The sequence below is a fragment of the Acomys minous genome (genome assembly GCF_964271855.1).
Source record: "Acomys minous genome assembly, chromosome: 19".
Classification (NCBI taxonomy): Eukaryota; Metazoa; Chordata; class Mammalia; order Rodentia; family Muridae; genus Acomys; species Acomys minous.
The window spans coordinates 16,124,969-16,150,956 of NC_140499.1; positions in this window are offsets into that span (position 1 = coordinate 16,124,969).

Below are 25,988 nucleotides of genomic sequence, written 5' to 3' on the forward strand. Positions count from 1 at the left end.
TTTATTGTCTGCCTCTTTTAGTGTTATAACAACAAAGTGACAGGCCCTATTTTTAAAAAACAACTTTAAGCTGCATGTTTAAATGTGGCTCCCTGGGGAGACAGAGTTGAGCACAGGGTTCCAGATGTGGTCCGCTAGGTCCTGTGACATGACACTGATTTGTCCTGATTGCTGAACCAGATGCTGTGTTCTCAGGCAGCAGGGCACCAGCCTTCCCTTGTCTCTCCTCCAGGCAGGCTGCTTGAAGCCAGTTCTGTGGGTGTATGCTCTTATTTAAAGTGATGGTCTCTTAATCAGAAATTTTGATACCTGCTTTTTTCTTACACCTGCATTTTCTTTGTCTCTTGAATTAGGGACTTAACCCCACCTTTTCTCAATAACTTATTTACTAAGATTTCACCTGATGTTTTTATAAATCTTGGGCCTGCTACAATTCTGATTTTGGTGTATTCTTAGAGACCTAGGTAGGGTGGAATTCAGAAAAAAAAAAAACCTTTCACTGAAAATAGATTCAGATTCAGATTTAGAATTTTGGGTTCCCTACTTGGCCATGTTCTCCCTGCTGTCCCTGAGTCTTCGTTTCTTCGCGTACCTATCTTTAGCAAAGGGTGACATCTGGGGTTTGAGAGCTGGAGTGTGGACAGACTGGAGTACCAGCCTCTCCAGCACCGAGAAGACCTGTAAGGTCAGTGCAGGCTCTCAGCAATCTGCCATCTTTCATGTCCATGTCTTAGGTATGTTTCCTGTGACTGATTGTGGGATAACTACATTCTTCCATAACGTAGCTGGGAATTGTCTACTAGGCCATCTGACTCATAGGAATAAGAACACCCTGGAAATTCCAGTGTAGGAACAGCTCCAGAAATTGCATTTTTACATTAAATAGTACAAATCCATTTTGGACTGGCCATATAAAACGACATCTTAATGGGACAATTTAATCATTGTTCTTATACTAGAGTAAAACAACACACATTAGAAAAATTACATCAGCAAAGAAACTTCCATTAAAGTTTGGTCACAAGATCCTAACAGTCTCACTCAGGTCTGTTGCTCCTTGATTTGCATGTCCAGCCCTGGCCTGGCCTCTGGTTGCGTGTGTATTTGACGGCACCACTTGCATGCCTCAGAGAAACCACATGCTTCGTGTTCAAAGCTGAGTTCAAGCTTGTTTTCCTTAGACCTGCTCCTCCTGCCCTGCTCTCCATATCAGGGGACAGCCCTGACCCCTGACCTGCTCCTCCTGCTCTGCTCTCCATGTCAGGGGACAGCCCTGACCCCTGATCCTCCGTACAAGCTTGGGAAACAAAACACTGACTCCTGCTGTGATAAGTGCACTGAAGTCTGTTATCATCAGAAATATCTCCAATAGAACTTTCTTGGTAAAATTTAAGTGTGTTCTTGAGAAGGCAGAGTACATCTTTAAATAAAGAGGAAAATGGGAGAGCCAGTCTATGACTACCTCGATAGAACTATTAAACGTGCTTATAAAACTCTGTAATGATATTAATTCTGGGTATTCTTTTGAACACATTATAGTTAATAGTTGCTAAATAGTTCATTGTGAATCTATGTTATGACTGCTCATCCTCAGAAAGGTAGGTCTTTTTCCTTTGTTTGTGTGTACATGTGTGTGTGCAGGTGCTCACACATGCGTGCAGGCATGCAGAGGCCTGCTATGGGACTTTATGCACTTTCCTCTATTGCTTTATACATTGTTATACATTGTTACAATGAGACAGGAACTCTGACTAAACTGTAGCCTCCTCAGCTAGAAAGGCTGGGAGCAAGCTCTCGAGATTTACCGCCTGTACCAATGCTGGGGTTCCAGGCAGCCATGCTGGAGTTTGAACTTGGATCCTCACGCTTACAAAGCCAGCCCCCTTACCCACTGAGTCATCTTTCCAGGACCTAGTTCCTTTTACTTTATGAATTTGAAGACTATTAGAATAATGAAAGAGGAAGATATTTGGAACTAAAAGGATGCTATCTCTAATCCTCTGGACTCGGGTGTTCCACTTACATTACAAAACAGAACAAAAATCGTCTCCACTACACACAGTAGCTACTACTCACAATCTGCTGTTAATATACTTAATATGGAAAAATAAATTCATCTCCTGTTGGAGAAACTAAAATGTGCCTTTGTTGATTCGACGTTGTCAGTAAATGACCCATGGTTACCAGATTTCACTTCTGCAGTGGCATCGTCACTGCAGATGAACACAGGCATCGCCCTTCTCTCAGGAAAACAACCAGAAACAACCTGTGCTTCCTTCCTTCCTTCTTTCTCTTTCTTTTCTTAAGCTGCTAGATATTGAAAGACAAGTTGAAGCCCCACAGTTCTGGCCTCTACTGCTGCCTGGGAGTATTCCTTCTCCTGAGTCATTTCTGGGTTTTTTTTTTTTCCTGTTTTATCCCTTGTTAAAATCTATTTCTTCAGCTCCTAGACATGATAAATTTTATTAAAGAATTAATGTGTCTTGACTCAGCAAAAATATTAAATTGCTAATGCAATGTACTTCCAGATATTTGCAAATCATCAGTGAGCTGAGCTCTTAAAATTATGGGCAGGCAAACATCAGTTTCTCATGATTTATGCACACACACACACACACACACACACACACATACACACACACACACACACGTGTGTGTGCAAGAGAGAGACAGAGACAGACAGACAGACACAGACAGACAGACAGACAGACAGAGACAGACAGAGACAGACAGACAGACAGAGACAGACAGACAGACAGAGACAGACAGACAGACAGACTGCACTAAAGAGGCACAGGCAGGAGAGGCTCAACAACTAAGAAGTGTGAAATTACATAGGAAAATTCCGAGCAGACCTTGTGCCCTCTGACTTCCACTAGGAACCCAAACAAGCCATCATCATCTGTGCTGCTTCATGTTTGAATCAGCCATCAAATCCAGGTGGAAAAATTTTAAATGAGATGGTAATTGACCTCAACAGAAGGAAAACAAAAAATGATTTTCAGAACTTTAAATTTCAAATGAACTGCTTCACTGTAATTGGCTCTGGGGTGAAGGCCCGCCAAGGGCCTGCTGCTGTCAATACTTTATGCCTTTTGAAACTTACAGTCCTATCGCTGAACCTCAAAATCATTCAGAAACAAAGGGTCAACAACGTTTCTCTGATTTTTATTCAGCGTGCCGTTGGGAGTAGTTTCAATACAACTTTTAAGTGATCACAAATATCCTAAGACAGAACACTTATTGGCTTGTCCTTGAAATGCTGTGATTGGCCCAGTGAGTGGCTTGTGTCTCCATGGCAAAAAGCCTTTCTTGTTTTGATTGCCAGTAACTGCTTGCTTACTAGTTACTGTCTTAGTTACAGGTGTTAGTTAAGGCGCACGCCTAAGTCACCAGTCAGCTACACTTCCGCTCCGCTTGGCACCCTCCCCGTCCTCCCATCCGACTTAGAACCAAGGCTTTTCTTTCTGTTCAAATATGCACAGAGAATAATCCATTTCTGGCACAGCAGACCCTGATTTTGAACTTGGGTACTCACGTGCAGTCGACTCCTGTAGGTCCGCTGGGCATGGATTAATGGGGAGCAAAAGTCTGTCTTCTGTTTCAAACATTTCTGGGGAGAGATGAATTTTCAGATTCCAAATTTATATGACAGTGAAGACAGGGTGATCACTCTCCCTTTCTCTCCTTCTGGGTGTTAATTATTCATTGAAAGGCGTTTTAAAGACACAGTTCAATATTTCTTAACTTCCTGGCTGTTAATAAGATTGCAGGTAGTGGGTGATTGGAGTCCTTGACTCATTTTGATGGCACCGTTTTATTTCTAAATGGCTCTAAAGCCATTTCTGGAAGTGTGAACAGGAACTGTTTGTACTTTAAGGCCCATCGCTACTCTCCATCATCAGGACCTACCTCAGCGCCCTCAGTCCTGTACTTGAACCGAACTGTTACCCATTTCCTCACCGCTGCTGCGGTCTGAATAGAGAGGGTACAGGGGAATTACAACGAAAGCAGGAACATTGGCCCAGAATTTGTAAATGAAATTTGACCTTTACTTCCAGGTTTTCCCCCTAACACTGAGCTAGCAATACCTCAGTGAAACTGTGCAGAAGATGCCCAGGTTTGATGACAGAGGTGCCCTCGCATATGTCATGTCTAGGATTTCATTAGTGTTGTTTGGGATGCTGCTAATGTTATTACTGTAATGCAAACATCAAAGGAAATCAGATCCCAGACTCGGGGAAAATCACTCCCTGCTGGAAATCCTATTAGCTGACTTCAATTATGCAGCTCCTCATTCAGAGGCCTGCCAGCCTCATCATCCCCCCCTCCCCCCACATCCCTGCCTGGCGCAAGTGCACGCATTTGAAATTCAACAAATTAAGTAAAATAAATTTTTAATCTTGTGCTTGTTTGGGTTTAGATCTTAGCAATAACAAAATGATTTTGGTTGCTTCACGTTCGTCTATAGGCAGTGGTTAGAAAAATAACACAGAACTAAATTAGAATTAGAATTCATTCTCTCTCTCTCTCTCTCTCTCTCTCTCTCTCTCTCTCTCTCTCTCTCTCTCTCTCCCTCTCTGTCCTTCTTCTCTCAGGCTGGACCTTGCCAGGTGCCCACACTGGCCTCCCTCCTCCCCAGCAGCTGGGATTAATAGAGTGCAACACAACACCAGGTGGAAAAGCCTCTCTGGTGACATGGTTTATAGCTATCGGACACAGTTGCTGTTTATTTAAGGAATAATATGTGTTTTGAAACATACCAATGCACCATGCTTTCCTGAAAGAAAAGCATGCTCACATAGACAACAGATGTATCCTTTGGTAGGGAGACTCGGTTTAGTCTGAACAATTTGAACACACAGACAAGGAGAGAACCTAGAGTAACCCCCCCCCCCCCACCACCTGTAACAAAAGAGCTCTTACCGGATGGGGCGTGGCGGCTTAGACCTTACTCTCAGGAGACAGCTCCCTGAATCTGAAGTCTTGGCTACTTAGTGCGTTCAGCCTGGGCTACACAGTCTCCAAAGCCTAACACAGCACAGAGAGATATAATTGCACCACAAATATCAACTGTGTAAACACTAATTTGGGGGCTGGAGCTATGGCTTGGTCAGTTAAGTTCCTGCCACACAAGCTGAGTTCTGATTCCTAGAATCCAGAGAAACAGCCAGGCTTGGCGGCTGGTCCCTGGGACCCTAGGCTTGTGGCAAGGGGCAAAGGCAGGCAGAAACTCGTCGCCCAGCCAGCCTAGCTGAGCTGAGGCACTTCAGGCTCAGTAAGGGCTCCTGTCTTAAAAATAAAGGGTTGAAAGTGTCTAGAAAAGCTCACACTTTATTGTCATAGCTTTGGCAGGTGATAACATCCCTTCATGACATTTAATTTCCAGATAATATTCCATTTCTCTAATTGTCCTAAACAAGTCCTGGGAAGCAGGTTTATTCCAAGCAAAAAAAAAAAATGCACTGGTTATGGACTATCAGGGTCCGTAGGTAAGGGGACTCACATGCATGTACCCCCCAACACAAAATTAAAAATAAAATAAGACATTTCAACAAATAAAAGAGTACCAAGGGCAAACATCTGGTAAGTTGAAAAGTAACCCTGCCTGTGGCCCTCTCTCTCTCTGTCTCTCTCTCTCTCTCTCTCACACACACACACACACACACACACAGGGCATCTCCATGTACTTTTTTTGCCTGTTAGGTTGAGGAGGAAATGTAGGGAAAAGAAGACCACAAAGCCTAGTGTATGTTTCAACAACATGCACTAATATGAATATCCACTTCGAATCAGCTGAAACACAGCTGTGGCGGTTTGTATGAGAAATGCCCCCTATACGTTCTGGAATTTGAAAACGTGGTCCCCAGTTGGTAATGTTCTTTGGGGGTGGCTTAGGAGATGCAGCCTTGCTGTGGGAAGCACATCACAGGTGGATGGGCTTTCAGATTAGTCTCTACCCGTTCCCAGTTTGCTCTTTCTCTTTGTGTATAGTAAAAAATGTCATCTCCCAGTTTCTGATCCAGCGCCATTCCTGCAGCTTGCTGCCATGCTTCCCTACACAATGGACTGTGCCCACCCCCCCCACCCCCCGAAACCATAAGCTCAACAAACATTTCCTTCCATGAGGTGCCTTGGTCATGATATCTCACCACAGCAACAGGAAAGCAACAGAAGAAGTAAGAAAGCGATCCATCATTCACCTCCCATGAAGTCATAAGAGTTGAACAAACTTCAAAAAGCAAATAAAACAGAACTTTCTAATTTGTTTCAGCCTTTACCTAAATACTGTACTTGAGTGTGTTTTTTTAAAAGGCAGTGCTAGTCTAGAGACAATAAACTTTGACTTGCTGACTGATTCTTGCTGACTTCTGCAAAAATGATAAGTGTGCCTTTTGTGTCTTCCTGCCTGTCCCCTCCTTTCCTGGCCTCTTCTTTGCCAAGGGAGGGGCCTGCCCTAGAAAACCTCAGAGGTCACTTGCACCCTGACATCATGTGACTCCCTCCTTCTATGGCCGCAGTATTTTCCCTACGCTTCTGACACTGCAAGATTAATCTTGTTGGAGATGCAGGCTGGAAATAGGAATTGATTCTTTTTAACATTTATTCTCAGCAGTAGAGAATTAATTATTGAGTTGCTGTTGAGAGAGCACCATTACCAAATTACCGACTCAACTCTGAGGAATGAGTCATCTTAATAGGTGTAAAAGATGTAAGTCACGGCACATTTGGGATGAGGAAGATGGTCCTTCCTCATTACCCTTCGGGGATGAGTGTCAGTGGGCTCTGCAGGAGTCCCACGACAGGCTCGGGAGGAGGTAGCTGGGACAGACACTGACAGGCAGAATGGTGCTCTGGGCATCTCAGGGTGTGTGTTCTGACCATGTATGTTCCTAGCTGATCCGTGTGCTTAGGGAGGGACTCTGACCATGATCCTTAACCCACTCGTTTTCTTTATACTTCATGGAATGCATGCTTCTGGAAAGGAAAAAGACCGTCTTGTCTCAGAAAGTATCAGCCTCGTCCCACGATCAGACACCAGGAGACATGCAGATCATTTCCTTCTGTTAGAAAGCCCTGAAGATGATGCTTACTGATGTGACCTATGACTCAAAAGACAGGAACAAACCCCTGTAAGGTTGAGAATGAGTCAACCAGGAGTTAAGGGAGATCGCACAGGGCAGGTTACGTTTTTCTAGTATGGGATGGCTTCCTCTACCACCCGAATTCCTTAGCAAAAAGAAAAACAGACAAGGCCTGCTCTGCCTTCCCTTTCTCCAGGCACTGCCTCCCTCACTTCCCAGGCCTCCCTGAAGGCCTTTAGAAACGATAGCGCTCTTGTGTTCATCTGGCTCAGTTCAAGCCTTCCTAAGAGTCCCAACCACATACCAAGACATGAGGAAATGCTGCTGCGGATGAAGGATGGCCATGGAGGCACTTTGTCATCTGTGGTGACACACACATCTCACTTAACTGGGTTTCATAAGTGGTGGCACATGCCTTTAATCCCAGCACTCAGGAGGCAGAGGCAAGTGGATTGCCGTGAGTTCGAGGCCAGCCTGGTCTACAAAGTGAGTCCAGGACAGCCAAGGCTACACAGAGAAACCCTGTCTTGAAAAACCAAAAACAACAACAACAACCACCAAACAAAAACAACAATAAAAAAACCAAACAAACAAATTGTAAACTCTTAACCCTGAGACACCACGAAATTCTGTAGCATCACAATTATTATTAAAAATTATTAAATTGGGTCTGGGGGAGATGACTTAGTGGTTGAGAGCACTGGCTGCTCTTCCAAAGTGGAAACCTCCATTGCTGGAAAAGAGTAAGCAGAGAGCGTTCAAACACACGTTGAGGATCACAAACATGGAGTTTCCAATTCATGTTGGCCTAAGAAGCACAGCTAATGTGGAGGCTCAGTTGCAATGCTGACACCTGGCTTCGAGGGCTAGTGACATTACAGGCTGCACAGACTCTGATGCCAGACAACCCAGGTTCCACTGCATAAGCCAGCCCCGCGAGTCACTCACTGGCAGACCTGAGGAAAGACCCTTTCCTCTCTACACTTATTTCCTCGTCTGCGGGATGTAGGGGGGCACTCGAGGTGTTCTGAAGATCAGCTTGGTTAGTTAACATCAAGCACCCAGAAGAAGGCCCGGTGTACAGCCATGTGTCATCAGAGCAGTCATAAAAAAGAACGGGGATTCTAAAGATGATAGGTAGCTCACGTCACATGCCCGTAGCCGTGGCCTGCACCTGCTTCCGCACTGGTGTTAAGGACTCTCCCTGCATCTTGTTCAGCTTCCATGGCACCACTAACATAATTCAGATGTCTCTGGGTCACGTTGTAAAAGAGCCACTAAATATTCTCTTGTCTAAAGAGGTTAGACACAGATGTGTAGTCTTCTTGCAATTCATCTCCTTGAGGAATAAGAGCTGGAGGAAGCCATAATGCCTGTGTGGATAACTGGGTCTCAGGACGGCTGGGCAGGCCACTGGATGGCTGTTCAGAACACACAGTCCTTGAACTTGGACTTTATTCTTAGGAGCCAGAGGTAGTGGATGACCCCAAGAGAACAGTGTCATATGAATTCACACACAGAGTATGTACAAGGCCTGTGCAAATTCATGGCAGGAAAATCCCCAGCACAGAGAAGGGGCCGTGGGCACAGAGTCCCACCCCTAACCAAGAAGCTGCTTGCAGGTGATACCTGCTGTTAGAGGAAAACTCTGTTTTCTTCAATGGAGTGACACTGGGTATCTCGGCCACACCCCAGGGCCTCATGCCTAGGAATAGCTGATCAAGACGAAGCAGACTCCATGCTTTGTTTTCCTTACGATTTGGTGGCCTTTGTCTCTTAGGGTTTTGCTTTATTTTGATCCCTAGGACTTTTTTTAGAGGGGTGAAAGGGAGGGAGGAAGGAAGAGAGAGAGAGAGAGAGAGAGAGAGAGAGAGAGAGAGAGAGAGAGAGACAGAGACAGAGACAGAGACAGAGACAGAGACAGACACAGACAGAGACAGAGACAGAGACAGAGACAGAGACAGAGACAGAGACAGACACAGACACAGACACAGACACAGACACAGACACAGACACAGACACAGACACAGACACAGACACACAGAGACACACAGAGAGAGAACATGGTATGATACTGGGTAGGTAGGGAAGAGGAGAGAATTTGGGAGGACTTAGGGAAGAAAGAAGAATATAATAAATATATATCATATACTGTTTTAAAACTATTTTTAAAATATTTAAAGTGACTAATACCTGAGTTTTTTAATCTTAGCCATTCTGATAGGTGTAAGATGGAATCTTGAAGTCATTTTGATTTGTATTTCCCAGATGACTAGAGACATTGAGTATTTCTTTAAGTGCTTCTTGGACATTTGAGATTCCTCTTTTGAGAATTTTCTGTTTAGCTCTCTACCCCATTTTTAAATTGGATTATTTGGTTTGTTGTTGTTTAACTTCTTTATATATTTTGGATATTAGCCGTTTGCCAAATGTAGGGTTGGTGAAGATCTTTTCCCAAGATGTAGGCTGGTGTTTTGTTCTGTTGACAATAATTTTACCTTACAGAAGCTTTTCAGTTTCATGAGGTCCATTTATTAATTTGATCTTAGAGCTTGAGCTGTGGGTGTTCTGTTCAGGAAGTTGTCTCCTGTGTCAGTGAGTTCAAGGTTCTTTCCCACTTTCTCTTCTGATAGATTTGGTGTGTCTGGTGTTATGTGAGGTCTTTGATCCACTTGGACTTCAGTTTTGTGAAGGGTGACAAACATGGGTCTATTTGCATTTTTCTATGTGTAGACATTTGGTAAGGCCAGCACTATTTGTTGAAGATATTTCCTTTTATTCATTGTATGGCTTTGGCTTCTTTGTTAAAAATCAAATGTCCATGTGGGGGAGGTTTATTTCTGGGTCTTACATTCTATTCCATTGATCAGCCTGCCTTTTTATGCCAATACCATGTGGTTTTCATTCCTGTTGCTCTGTAGTACAGTTTGAAATCAGGGATGAAGATGCCTCTAGAAGTTCTTTTATTGTGCAGAACTCTTTTAGCTATCTTTTTTCCCCCACATATAGTTGAGGATTGCTCTTTCAAGGTCTGTAAAGAATTGTGTTGAATTTTGATGGGAATTGCGTTGAATCTGTAGATTGCTTTTGGCAAATGGCCATTTTTACTATGTTAATTTTACTAATCCACAAGCATAGGAGATCTTTCCATCTTCTGATATCTTCTTCAGTTTTTCTTTTCAAATACTTGACATTCTTGTCATACAAGTCTCTCACTTGCTTAGAGTTACACCAACACGTTTTCTATTATTTGTGGCTATTGTGAAGGGTGTTGTTTCCCTAATTTTTTTCTGAGCTTGCTTATCACTTGTATAAAGGAGGGCTACTGATTTTTTAAAATTAATTTTGTATCCAACCACTTTGCTGAAGGTGTTTGTTAGATATAGGAGTTCTCCGGTAGAATTTTGGGAGCCACTTATGTATACTATCATATCATCCACAAATAGTGATACTCTGACTTCTTCCTTTCCAAATTGTATCCCCTTGATCTCCTCCAGGTGTCTTACTGCTCTAGCTAGAACTTTAAGCACTACATTGAATAGATTCAGGGATAGTGGGAAGACTTGTCTTGGCCCTGATTTTAGTGGAATTGCTTTAAGTTTCTCTCCATTTAACTCAATGTTGGCAGTGGCTTGCTGTATATAGCCTTTATTGTGCTAAGGTATGCACCTTGTATCCCTGATCTCTCCAAGACGCTTAATATGAAGGAGTATTGGATTTTGTCAAAGGCTTTTCAGTATCTAATGAGATCATGTGGGAGTTTTTTCATTCAGTTTGTTTATATAGTGGATTATACATTTCCTATGTTGAACCATCCCTGCATCTCTGGAATAAAGCCTACTGGCAAGGATGTGGAGAAAGAGGAACACTCCTCCATTGTTGGTAAGAGTGCAAACTTGGACAACCACTCTGGAAGTCAATTTAGAGGTTTCTCAGAAAATTTGGACTATATCTACCTCAAGACCCAGCTAATCCACTCCTGGGCATATACCTGAAAGATGCTCCACCATACAATAAGGACATTTGCTCAGCTATGTTCATAGAAGCTTTATTTGTAATAGTCAGAAACTAGAAACAACCTAGGGGTCCCTCAACTGAAGAATGGATTAAAGAAAATGTAGTACATTTACACAATGGAATACTACTCAGCTATTGAAAACAAAAGTGTCATGCAATTTTCAGGCAAATGGGTGGAACTAGAAAAGGTCATCCTGAGTGAGGTAACCCAGCCCCAGAAAAACACTCAGGGTATGTACTCAGTTATACGTGAATATTTGCCATAAAGTACAGATTAGCCATGCTGCAATCTACAGACCCCAAAGAAACCAAGATGGTACCAAGGGAGGATGCTTGAATCTCACTCAGAAGAGGAAATGAAATAGACATCTGAAGTAGATGGAGGGAGGGACCTGGGTGGGAGAGGGGGTGGGACTCGGATGTGGGGAGCACAAGGGCTGGATGGGGGGAGGACTGAAAGAGAGAACAGAAATAGGAGGCTCCCAGGGGTGTGGCCATAGTGGAGACTCCTAGCAGCGGAACTTTGGAGAGAGCCAACCCCTGACAGTATCACTGATACTCTGCTCTGCTTGTAGACAGGAGCCTAGCATAACCGTCTTCTGAGAGGCTTCATCCAGCAGCTGATGGAAACAGATGCAGAGACTCACAGCCAAACTCAGGGAGTTTTGTGGAAGAGTGGGAGGAAGGAGAGAGGGAGCCAGAGGGGTCAAGGACGCCACATGACCTATAAAGTCAACTAACCTGGGCCCTCGGGGCCTCACAGAGACTGAGCCAACAACCGAAGAGCACGCATGGGCTGGACCTAGACCTCCTACACAGAAGATGTGCAGCATGGTCATCACGTGTGTCCCCTAACAACGGGAGTAGGGGCTGTCTCTGACTCTGTTGCCTGCCACTGGATCCCTTTCCCTCAGCATCCATGGGAAAAGACACATTTAGTTTGGAGCAACTGGAGATTCCAGGGTGGGTTGGTGCCCCCTGGGGGGCCTCCATTTCTCTGAGAAGAAGGAGGGGTAATGGAGGGAGGGGGACAAAGGGGTGGGACTGGGAGGAGAGGGGAGAAGGGGCAGGGATCAGGCTGTAAAGTGATTAAATAAATAAATAAATAAACGGGAAAAGTGACTTAAATTCTATGAAAGTGCAGGGTAAGGATAAAGCCCTCATTCTCTTATTGGGTCACCAGAAGTGATGGCTATTTTAAAATAGTAATGTACTTATAAACGGTTAGATAAATCTGTCTGTTCAGCAACCAAGAACCAATTCCTCTAAAAGCCAGTTAAGGTGCATTTTTAACTCTCAGAGACCTCGCTGACATTTCCTATCCACCTAAACTCCTTTCTCTGTGTTGAGTCTGTGGCTCCCTTTAAGGTATGCATGTTATTATGAATTAGTCTACTGCATTATACCACTAAATCAATAATATTTAAAAGCTGTATAAGTCTCACAGTGTCTGTCCTATGCTGCAAATTCACGGTGTGGTCTCTGCAGCTCTGACATCTTTCTCAATGAGGTGACAGTATTGACACTTCACTTGGGCTTTATTGGTAAATGCTCCACATGCATGATTGATGAACAGAAGATGCTAAACCAAGAAGCTGATAAAATGAAGTTGTCCCATGTCAGACCCAGCTGGCAGTAAATATAGAGGTAGTGCCGTATATGGGATGGCATAGGAGCTTCTGAGCTATTTGTAAACAAATTAATGCTATCATCTCTTTCATGTCATTAAACTTTTATATGGCAAAAGTAATCCTGAGGGCCTGGTGAGAGAGACAGGCCAGTTGGTAAGGTGCTTGTCATGCAAGAAAAACAGAACCTGAGTTCGGGTCCCTCAGCCGCCACATAAAAAACCTGAACATGGATGTGACCCATGTACGTTATCTTAGTGCGGGGAAAGTGGGTTCAGAAGGATCTCTCAGGTTTCCTGAGCCAAATCAATGAGTTCTAGGTTAGTGCGAGACCCTATCTTTAAAACTAAGTGAGATGAGACCAGGTGGTGGCAGCCCACACCTTTAATCCCAGCATTTGGGGAGGCAGAGGCAGGCGGATCTCCGCAGAGAGAACCTCTGGTGTACTGTGTGCAAGCTTCGCCTGTCAACAAAAAGCTGATGGCCTGAGACAGACATGGTGGTGCCCGCCTTTAATCCTAGCACTCAGGAGGCAGAGGCAAGTGGATCTCTGTAAGTTCAGGGCTAGTGTGGTCTACAAAGTGAGTCCAGGACAGCCAAGGCTACACAGAGAGACCCTGTCCCAAAAAACAAACAAACAAAAAAGCCAAAAAACAAAAACAAAAAAGCAAACAAACAAAAACAAACAAACAAACAAAAAAAGGAGCTGATGGCCTGTTAGCTGGGGGCAGGAAACAGGTAGTGGGAGTTCCAGCAGGGAGAGGAGCTCTGGGATACAGCCAGATGAAAGATTTGCCCTGGACTCTGAGGGAGATGGTCATATAAAACTGAGGAGAGGTAGCCAGCCATGTGGCACACGTAGAATAAACAGTAAAATAAGTTATGAACTAGTCAGGGAATGAGCCAAACTTATGGTCTAAGCATTTATTCATAAATAATAAAACCTCAGAGAAGCTATTTCTGGAACTGGGGAGTGAGATGAACAGCGTGGGGCTACAGATCTCTGTGCCTTTGACACAAGCCTGGTCCAGGACAGCCAAAGGAGCATAGAGAAACCCTGTCTTGGAAAACAACAAACACATAAAAGAATGGAGTGGGGAAAACCCTTGACTTTAGCATACGGCTTCAACATTTAAGCATATACACATGCTTAGAAACACATGAACAATATACATGTACACACAGCACATGCACATGCTTGAACACACACATGAAGCACACACAATAATCCTAAAGCAAACAAATAGAGCAGTGGCTGTGATCTGACACCAATATCATCATTACACCCGTGTTATTACTAGCTTTACCACTTAAATTATCAGGATTTAAAGAAGACTACATTATATGTAGTATGTCATACCATATATATGTGTAGATGCATATATAAGTATGCATTTATTAATATGTAAATTGCCGCAATAGAATTGAACACAGAGTCTTGTGCATGTGGTGTGAGCACTCCACACTGAGCCGCAGTGTGAAGAACAGACATTAAGACAAAAGCAGATGCAGGCCTAGTGGCGTGCTGGCTACTGACAAGCAGATCTCTGGCAAATCCTCTCTTGAGAAGTCAGAGAGACATCAGCCTTTGCTGATCTCTGTGACCAACACTGCCACCACAGCTGAGTCAAATTACACCACAATCTTACCAACCCTTGAGCTGGGAAGGCGCGTACCGTGTGCCCTGGAGAGCTGATGGGTATCTTCGCCACTATGTGTTGTCCTAGTTTCCCTCTGATAGTGCCAGGCATATTATCTGACACAAGTACTTTTCTCTTTTGTGTGTGCTGGGGACTGTGAGCTGACTGAACACTTTACCACTGCTGCATCTAAACTGTGAAATCATCACACTTTTAAGAATTGTTCTCATATATGGCGTGATATTTGAACACGTGATCCCTATTTACTAAAGCCAGGCTGGGGTCTGTGAGGTAAGACAGCCCATACGTGTGTGTCCTTCCCTGACTGACAGCCAGAGTTGTAATCAGTCACACACACACACAACCCGCCCTCTTTTTAGCCCTAGTGACAACGCTGACTGTAGTGATTGTGAGAAACTTAGCACAGTGCCCAAGGATGTGTGAGACTGGCACAGCACACAAGGACGTGAAGGATGTGGAGGCCTTGTGGGGCACAAGGATTGGCAGTGCTCTCTGGGTACCCTGGCTGCTAGGTCACACTAGATCACAGTTGGAGGAAGCAGAAACACCGCTGTCCTGGCATTATGAGGTAGAAGAGTGTGGAGCTGCTCAGAGCCCTTCTAGCCCTGCACCCACGTGCTTCTGTCTCTCCTGGGGTCTTTCCACCGTCCCCACAGGGCTCTTCCGGAAGCAGGCATTGCCTTCCTTCTGAACAGCCATCTCTTCTCTAGCTGAGGCTTTCTTCCCACCTCACCCAACACACATGTTCACACACTTGGCAGTGAAAACAGAATCTCTGGAATGGGAACAAATTCATTTTCCCCTTTCCTGCTGGTCATTGAACCCGGGGTCTCCTGATGCTAAGGACACATACTCTCTCGGCCATTGAAGAGAATGTCCTGAGGGACAAAACTTCAGCTAATAGCATAAAACTTTTATCCCATGAATATTAATGCTGTCTCCACCCATATTTTATCTATGATAAATGTTTTGAAGCAAAATGTTTCTGTAGCTTCAAAAGTAAGCTGTGTGCATTCCCTGAAATATGAAAAAGTGTGTAATAAAGAATCATAAAATTATTTAGACACAATGAACTACAAACATTCATAAATAACCAGGAAGACGGATGGCTTAAAGAGCACGAGATCAAAATAAAACGAAAACCACTCCCCTCTCCAGAGCGAATCTTAGGTAAATAATAGAAAAGAAATATTAAAATATAATCATTAAAATGTAAATATTGAAAACAAAACAGCAAGCATAGGACAGTTTCCCCAAACCCCTTTCCGAATGGGAACCGTCAACGCCACCTGTGAGTTTGTCTTTGTTCAACCAAAGGGTCTATGTAAGTCCTCTGCGTGGTTCTAAATATATTCAAAACTCAGAAGCAAAACCTTTCTAAAAATGGCCTTTGCCTCAGAAAACTGGTACAGCGTTGCTCTAAAGCTCTCCGGCAATATTGCTATAATAGACTGCGCTTCCGGCCACGAGGATTGGAAAGGGGTGTGAGGGCAGATGTCAGGGCCAAGGGTGACTCTCAGTGGCCTCTCCAGGGCTGAGAGTAAAATCAGAGTCGGATCTACTTTATGTTGGATGTCATGGTCTCAGTCGCTGCCTCTTAAAGCCCTGGTAGCTCACCCTGTCAGCATCAATCTACTCCAGTCCTGCAGAGTGCTACTGACTGGCCCTGCTGTCCAGAACAGCATTTAAGAACCGGAGAATAAACAACATAGTAGCGTTGTAGCTGGACGAAGAATGTCATTAAACAGAAAACAAGGGGAAAGGGATTCAACTCAATGAAATACACGAGTACTGGGAAGACATCAGGTCCTCTGAGACACATAGGACCCTGGCCATCACGGGTAAGAAGCTTAGATCTGGACACGTCCATTTTTCTTCCTGTCCCCTGGGAGGCCAAAGTGTTTTTAGGGTGATTCCCATCTTCGGAGCGATGGGGTTCTTTAGGGATGTGTGCTGCCTGGGATACTCATCTTTGCAGTGCCTGGTGCTAATCCCCCCCAGGCTCCAAGCATGTGACGAGTGGTGCTGGGATAAGGAATATGAATTTACAGATGGTTTCTCCATTGTTTTCCCTCCAACAGCTCAAGCTAACTAAACCCACTGGTATTTGGCAGAGGCAATCGCACCTCTCATTCTAAATTTATGGCATTTGTTGAAGCAGAGGACAGAGCTCAGAGCAGCACCCACGGAATTTCCACCCTATCCCTTCACCAGTCCTCCTTGCCTGGGCTAACAAGATATTTTCTCCTCTTGTCCACAATAAGCCCCACCCTAGCCCACTCCCTCCCTCCCTTCCTTCCTCTCTCTCTCCCTCCCTCTTTTCCTCCCTTCCTCCCTCCCCTTTTTCTATTTGTATACATCTCTCTGAGGGGGCAAGCACGTGTGTGGTGCCTCTGCCACACAGAGGGCAGAAGACAGTGTCTGATGAACTACTCTATGCTCTTCCCGTGTTTCTTTGAGGCAGGGTCTCCCACTGAACCCGAGGCTCATGTTTTCTCGGTTTGCTGGGATGCTGTCAAGCCCAGAACCATTTCTGTTTCTGTGCCTCGCCCACACTTAGAGCTAGGGTAACAGGCGTGTAGGGCTCCCCAGCTTGCTGCATGGGTGCAGGGATGCGAACTCCTTCCTCAGGATGGTACAACAAGCACTGTTAACTGTTGCACCCTCTTTTCTGGGCATCTCAGTTCTTTTGCATCACTTACAATTCTACAGTTCTATGCAGATAGAAGGCAAGCAGGATGAGAGCAGCTCACAGCTTTGAGAGCCATAGGAAGGATCTTGGGGTTCATTTTGTTGTTCACTATTCCCATCACTCCCTGGTATATCACCCCATGGATGTTTACGGTTCCCAAATTCCAGGGCAACTAAGCTTCATGATGTTTGTTTCTTCAAAGGCTTAAGCCAAGAGAGGGCCAACTATGGGCTGTCTTCACTGTTTAAGAGCAAATAGAATCTTTTTTTATTCCCTCTTGCCATGTGGCTGCTTTACTGGCCATCAATGACAGACAAACATTCATGTATGATGAAATGTCAAGACAGAAGAAATTAAAGCTCCCGATCCTCTTTGTGAGAGTGGCCTCTGAGCAGCATGCATGCACTGTTCAGCTGTTGGGAGTCTTATTAAAGTGTATGGACCATAAGCCCTACATAAACAAGGAGAGGGAACAGGCCTGCTATTGCGCGAGTGTCACAACTGGGGCTGTGTCGTCTGTCTTGTAGCTGGTGTTAACACTCACCCAGCCTCCCCATTAGCCAACCAGTTTGTGTCAGACTGTGAGCTACTTCACATCTCCCTGTTGAATGAACAGGATGGTTTCACCAAGAAGGAAAAAGAGGTTCCCCAGGAAGGCTTGGTTCCAGCTCTAGCGAGGTGGTTAATGCCAAGGCCCGAGCCTGAATTAATAAGTGCGGGTCTCTTCCCTGTGCTGACCTCAGGGCCCTCTTCCAATCACTCACACAGATTTGAGTCTTCATTTAAGAACGTTGGGCACAGGAGAGTGATCTGTGGCCTCTAGGGACATTTATAGAACTTCTCCATTTTTCCTGATGATGTGGCTTGAGTCCAGCAATTACTGATCCTTTGGTGAGTCCTCGTGAGGTATAAATGGATAATGTGTTTTGCTAGGTATGGCCAACTAGTGTCTTAGTACTGTCTTTTTTTTACAGTGCAGAAACACAGTGAAAGCTAGCTAATCTAAAGTCATACACTAAAAATGGTAAGACCATAAGCTCTTAACTGCAGTCTAAAGAGAAATGTTCATTATAATAAAATAACTCCTTTATGACCAAAATCTTTATCAGGGGTCTTCCTCTACTTTTGTCGCCCTTAGTTCTTAAAGACTTATTTATTTTTTATTTGGTGTATATGTGTAAGTGCCTGCATGTGTCATGTCTAAATGAGCACCAAGAGCATGCTACTGCCTGAGGGGTACAGAAGAGGCCATCGAATCCCCCGGAACTGGGGTTACAGTGTGGGTGCTCAGAACTGAACTCTGGTCCTCTGGTAGACCAGCAAGTGCTCTTAACTACTGAATTGTCTCTCCAGCTTCTCCATCTTATTTTCAAGGCAAGGTCTTTCCCTGGACCTGGAGGTCCTCAGTTCAGCCAGACTCACTTGTCAGTGTGACCCAGGAGCCCCCCTCTCCAGCCCTGGGATGCCACATGCATGCTGCTGTGCTTGGCTTGGAGGTGGGTGCCCAGGGTCTGAACTCTGCTCCACTCTTGTGAGACAGACACGTTAGCAACTGAGCCAGTCCCCCAGTGCCCTGATTACCTTTCTATCTGAGAGAAATTATTGATTGGCTACTCTGCTGGGCCAGACGCTCTTCAAAGGAATGCCGGATCACATAATAGGCAGTCACTGCAGTCAGAGCACTAAGAGTCGAACTGTGTTCCGAGCAAGAAAGAAGTAAATCCAGAATGTGTCAGGAACTGCTAAGCATAAGGAAGAAAAACGAGGGAACTTGAGAATGATGGGGTCAGGGTAGAACATTCTGTTCTAGAAGAGTCACGCCCAGAAGGCCTCACTAACAAGACAATATTGTGGAGCCCATGTGCTTGCAGATGGTCAGGGGTGTGAGCTCCAGGCTGAGGGGCTAGCCTGCACAAGGGCTCTACAGCGCCTGCCCAGTGTGCACATGGTGTAGCAGGAAGGCCTGCATGCTTCCAGAGGTGAGAAGACCAGAGGCAGCTAATGGAAGATCCTGTATAGCCTGTGTGGGCCAGAACAGAGGCTCTAGGCATGCATTCTAAGTGAGAGGGAGCCCTTGGAAGCCAGCGAGGAGGCATGTGCCGTCAGCTAACTTACTTCACACTGGGCAGCTATAACTACTACCATGTGAATTAACCTTAGAGCAGTGGTTCTCAACCTTCCTAATGCTGAGACCTTTCATACAGTTCCTCATGTTGTGGTTACATCCCCTCCTCAACAATACAATTATTTTGTTGTTACCTCATAACTGTGATTTTGCTACTGTTTTGAATTGCGATGTGAACATTTGATATGCAGGGTATTTGATATGTGACCCCTGTGAAATGCTCATTCAATTCCCAAAGGGGTCGGGACCCATGGGTCGAGAACCTTTGCCTTGGAGGAACACAAAAATGGGGTAGAGGAAATCGTGATAATAGTCCTTATAAAAGAGGATGTTCGTTGGGGTCTGTATGGTAGGAAGTGATGAGAGAAGCAATTCCTGAGGGCAAAGATAAATAAGCTGAGGTGCTTGTTTAACTAAAGCAGACCTGATCTCCAGGTTCTCCCAGCATCCCTCAGATGTGATAAGACAAACAGTCCGCAGGGGCTCCTTTTAGCTTTTGGTAAATGCAACCAAAAAGGCACAATTAACAGAATGTTTATTAGCTTAAATAGAAAAATAGAAGCAATGTTTTCCACCCCTCCACTCAGACACTTCTATTTTTAATAGCTGAGGTCCCTGTTTAACTAACCTGACGTGGCCTCTGGGTTCACCCAGCACCTCTCAGTCTCCACCTGTCACAGGGCACAGCTGGCATACCCTGCCCTCCACCATCAACTTTCCAGCTCACAGGCTGGGATTCCTCTCCCCCAAAGGCTCTTCACTATATTACCCAAACATTTTGATCCCCTCCTTTCTCCCCTCGCATTTCCTTCTCCTCTCGATCCACTCTCTCTGCACACACATATCTAAAACTTAAAAGATAACATCGTGGCCGGGTGTGGTGGTGCCCGCTTTTATCCGAGCAGAGGCTGGTGGATTGCTGTGAGTTCAAGGCTAGCCTAGACTACAAAGTGACTCCAGGACAGCTAAGGCTACATAATGAAACCCTGTCTCAAGAGAGGAAGAAGAAGAAGAAGAAGAAGAAGAAGAAGAAGAAGAAGAAGAAGAAGAAGAAGAAGAAGAAGAAGAAGAAGAAGAGAGCATCCACTTACAAGAGAAAACTTGCAATATTTTTCTTTCATAATGTCATTTTACTTATCAACTAAATAATAATCCATTGTGTAAATGTACCACATAATAATTATCCATTTGCCAGTTTATAGAAAAGTAGGCTGTTTCCAATTTCTGGACATTATGAATAAAACTGCACTAAACTTGGATGAGCAAGTTTCTCTGCAGTAAGATATAGAGTCCATTTGGCATATGCCAAGAGCAGTGTAACTGCCCCTTGTGGTAGATCTATGTTTAGCCTTTTGAAGACCCTCTACACAGATTTCCACGGTGTCTGTACCATTTGCACTCCCACCAGCGTGAATCCACTTTCCCCTTCCCCTGTAGCCTCGCCAGCGCAAGCTATTGCTTCTTGTATTGATTTGGTCATTCTGATTGGGATAAATAAAAGTTCAAAGTAGTTTCAAGTTGCTTTGCCAAGAAGCTACAGATGTTAACCTTTCTAAAGTTTTCAGTCATTTGTGTATCATCTTTTGAGACTTCTCTATTTCCAATTTTTAAATTGGGCTATTTGTTTTCTTGATGATCAGTTCTTTTTAGTTCTTTATGTACTCCACATATTAACCCTTTATCTTGGTAAAGACTTGTCACTATTCTGTCTTTATGCTGTGGGTTTCCTGTCAGTTCTTTCCTGTGCCAGTGAGGTCAAGCCTAACCCCTACCTTTTCCTTTGTCAGATTCAGGGTGTCTGGTCCTATGTTGAGGTCCTTGATCCATCTGGAGTTGAGTTCTGGGGCAGGGTGGTAAGTCAGGCCCTGTTCGCACTCTTCTGGGTGCAGCCATCTTGTCCTGAGCCCCTCCTATTTACCGCCAGTGAGGCCACTTACTAACGCCTTTGCCCATGTTGCTTCTCACATCTCAACTATCCCCCCAGCTCTCTTCATTCGTCTTCTCCCTAAAGAATATGCTCGAACTGTCACAGGGAGATTATGTAAATGATATGTCTGCAAATTTCATTATTCCCAGTTTGGGTATAGAATTCAATGCAGTTTATAGACGTTAATGTCTCTTCCTCATACTCATTTTTACTCGTGTGTGATTTCATACTTTTGTTGCACATAAATAGCACCCAATATCTGAACCAGGATGGAGGCCCTGAGGTAAGTCTGTGCCTCAGGATGCAGGCGACACTGGATTTCACTCACAGAAACAGAACACTGTAATGGGAGCGGCTTTGTTGAAGTTGTCCTTGCGTGTTCAGTATCAGTTCCCACCAGTGACTCAGAAGTTTGTGTCCACTACTCTCCTGTACTTCCCATGGTTTTAACATAAACACATAGACGTGTTTAACTTCACTTATTTAGAGGCGTATACAATAGGTCTGCCATGGTTAATTTTCCATCACCATCTTTTACAATTGTGTTTTGTAAAGAAGGGCAGTTTATCCAATTTATTTATGCCTGCAGTTTATCCTATTTTATGAATGGGCCTAATTTTATTTGAACATCCTCTGTGGTTATGCTGTGAGATATTTATGGAATTATTTTGCTATCAGTGTCAATGATGCTTTGAACATTTTAACTTGCTAACTTATTTAAATATTTTTTTCTTATTATTAGTGTGTCTGTCCACCTGTCTCTGTTTTTCTCTGTGTAGTTAGTTCTGTTTCTTTCTGTGTATGTCTATGTCTCCTTTGTTCCCACTTTGTATGTGTGTGTGTGTCTATGTCTGTGTGTGTGTCTGTCTCTCTTTCCTGCTGCCCTGTCTGTCTCTGTCTATCTCTGTCTCTGTCTCTCTGCCTCTCTCTCTCTCTCTCTCTCTCTCTCTCTCTCTCTCTCTCTCTGTGTGTGTGTGTGTGTGTGTGTGTGTGTGTGTGTGTGTACAGGCTTGTGGAGATCAGAGAACAACTTTGAGGAGTCAGTTCTTTCCTTCCACCTGTGGGTTTTGGTGTTTGAATTCAAGTCTCCTGGCTTGCATGGCAAGCACTTTACCCACTGAGTCGTCTTGCTGGCTCTTCTAAGCAGCCTTATACATACTGACCGGTGCACATTTGCAAGAGACTGCCCTAAGGTGAGTTCCTACTGGCAGCTTCATGTACAACCTCATTAGATAACATTAATTGTCGTTTCTAAGGTGATATCCCTATTTAAAATCCTCCAGCAATGTTCAAGTATTCTCCAACACTGGGTTTATCAGATTCTAATTCTCCTCACTTTATGGCATAAACTGCATGTCTCAAGGCATGAATACTTTAATTTGCAGACTCTGCTTATGACTTTTTTTGCGGCTGTGTTAAAGAATGCATCTGGCCAGTGCTTTCCCTCTCCTGTGCTCACTCGTCTGGCTTTTGTGTCTTGATTTTGTTGGTTTCATAAGAAGTTTCATTTTCCTCTTTCATCTAAAAATGTTGCTGCCAAGAATCCTGTTATTGGCCATCCTTTGGCTGCTTTAAGTTCAGTCTCTGAGGGTTGTCAGGGTTTCTTCTTATTTCCAAAACTTCACTGTATCTTGTTTAGAGAAGAGACTTTTATTCTGAGTGGTACTGTTTAGTGCTATTTTTAGAATGGAAGAGAAAACCTTACATGCCATTCAGGAGTTCATTTAGCCAGAGAACAGCCACCTTTCTTAACCATCAGACTTTCTTCTAACAGCCTGACCACTGCCTCCATCTTCTGTCCCGCCAGAATTCCACATGGAGCAGATTCGGACATCTGGGACACAGTACAGAAACCACCTGGCTCCGAGCAGATACACGGCGTGGTGGGAGGGGCTTCTAACATCTCCCTTTTATGAGATACCGCATTTTCATATTCGGTCTTGATCTTAAGCTCATTGTTGATTTACCCTTGGGTTATATATCTTGCTATTCAACTCATCAATTGTTATTTACTGGCCTTTAAAATGTGATCTTCCGTTGGGGATGTAGCTCAGTTGGTAGAGTGTTTGCCTGTGTTCAATTGCTAGTACGGTATAACAGTTGGGGTTAAGGGCACAGTCTGCATTGCCAGCACTGGACAGGCAGGAACAGGAGAATCTGGAGTCCAGGGTCATCTTTGACTATGCAGAGAGTGTCAGGGCAGCCTGGGCTGCATGGCACATCATTCTTTAAAAGATGTGATGTTCAATTAATTCTTTCTTTCTAGGGAGTTTCAATGTTTCTGACAAAGAAGGTGGAGGCCGGGAAGATATTTCCCATAATAGATAACTCAAGCTGTGGAGCCAGAAAATTACAAAGACTGTTTATTGTTATTCCATTCTTGATTAAAATTAAGCTGACACTAGAGGCTGCAGATGGCAAATGGCGATTTAATGAAGAATTCTAAAGCTTCTATTCATTTGGCTGCAATGAAAATGAGTTCAAGTGCAAAGCTAGCCACTACATCCTGTGATGTAAATAAATATGAAAACTGAAAATGTTCACAGGAAGCTCAGCCAAAGGATACCAAGAAGAGTAGTGTCAGCCCAGGGCTTTTCTTGCCAGGTTTATGCTGATGGTATATTTTGCCAACATAAAATTGAATTTCTATACAAGTCTATTTATAATGCAGGAGGCAGAGCTGTCTGGCCATGGCGAGCCATTTATTTCAGTCACCCCTGCAATGGTTGACTCAGAACTTGGGACATGAGACCTGGAGTAGTGTGCTGGAAAAGTAAACGTGTTGGGATGTTTGACATAGAAAGCCATGCTTGTGGGGTAAAGGTGTCTGGTGTCTTGAGTTTGATCCTCAGGACCCACAGTGCGGAAAGAACCATTTCAGTAAACTGTGCTCTGACCTCCACATATACATCATGGCACAAACATGTATGAGCATGCATGCACACACACACACACACACACACACACACACACACACACACACTAAAATAAAAAAAATGTAATTTCTGTAGAAGGAGAACCATTCTGTTTTCCTAATACTACAAATTCTTTTTGGGGATAAAGTCCAATCCTCAGTCTTAGGACAAATAACCTTTGAGCAGCCTCTCATTACTGCAGCAATGAACTCAAATACACACACACACACACACACACACACACACACACACACACACATACACACATACACACACACATGACCTGGTCTTGCTATGTAGCCAAGGCTGGACCTGAACCCATAATCTTTTTGTTCCAGCTTCTCAAGTGCTAAGATTGTAGGTGTACTAGAACTTCTTAAAATTAAAATTTTTTTAATTATTAAGGATTAGTAGTTATGTAAAAGATACTACTTTTCTTAGTCTTGTATAAAGTTTATCTTGAGCTTTGACATTTTCCTGAGGACTACCCTTTGGGCTTTTGTATGAGTCTTGCTGTTGTGGAGGCTGAGAAATCTAGTTTGATTATATTTATTTACTCTCCAAGAGAAGTTGCTGAAATTGGTGTGCACAGAACAAAGCTGGAAATGCAGAGAGATTTTATTATCTTGGAAGTTAATTGTGTTGTTCAAAAGTTAAATTTTTAGGCCCAGTATTCAATGAAAAAATTCCCAAAATGAATGCACTAAAAATAAAATACATAATGAGGGTGATGATCTGAAGTCTGCATAGAAAGACTGTGGAATTGCTTCCCGGAAGGTATGTCATCACGGCCGACCAAATCTCTAACGGAAGCTTTAGTTTCTTTAAAAGCTCAGTTATGAAGCTCGGTGTGGTGGCACACGCCTTTATTCCTAGCACTCAGGAGGCAGAGGCAGGCGGATGACTGTGAGTTGGAGGCCAGCCTGGTCTACAAAGTGACTCCAGGACAGCCAAAGGCACACAGAGAGACCCTTTCTCTCTCAAAAAAAGCTCAGTTATGTTATGTCAATGTGTTTTGCTCTAATCCCAAGTGTGAGATACAGGGCTGCCTATGATTGCCTCGTGCTCTGAGAGTGGTGTGATCTTTGCCAGGTGCAGTGTAAGGACTCTGAGAGGGTATAAATGCCAGAACATTGAGAGGAAAAGGCTCCAAGAAAGAAGAAGGCTGCTGATGCTCGCCCCCTGCTGCTCCAGGTTGCTGTTGAAGCAGTTTGAGGAGAAGTTGGAGATACTCTGAAACAAAGATCGGACTTGCCCCAGGGAGCCCGAGGACCCTGAGCAGTGGGAGGTAGCTAAGAGACCTATGCCCCTTCTCCTCACTAACTTTCTTTCTGGCCTGCCTGGTGTGGGGCGTTGGAAGGGTTTGGGGTGGAGAAGAGAGGAAGAAGCATAAGAAACCAAAATAAAGTGGATAAACTACGACAACACAAATCCTGATGCCCAAGAGTGGACAAGAAGAAGTAAGAAAGCTAATGGTCACGGCAGTGACAGCCCCATCAGAAGGACTTTATGCCACCAGGCTGAGCTTTAAAAAGACTCTCTTTGCACTTCTTACACTAACCTCAACTAGAAGATTATAACTACTGGAAATTAAAATACCTAGCCAGGCATGGCGAGGCACTTGTTATCTCAATATTCATGGCGTTTGCAAGTTTGAGGCTAGTTTGAGCTACATAGCAAAACTCTAAACAAAATAAATAAACAAACTCTAACATTAAAAAACAACACAATAAAGGCTATGTGGTGCAAACCCATAGCCGGCCTCAATCTAAATGGAGAAAACCCAAAGTAATCCCATTGAAAGCAAGACAGGGCCGTCTACTGCTCCACTCTCATTCTGTATAGTACTCAACGCCTTAGCTAGAACATGACAAAAGCAAGAAATAAAAGAATCATAAGCAGGAGAGGAGACCAAGTATTCCTGTGTCTGTTCCTGTT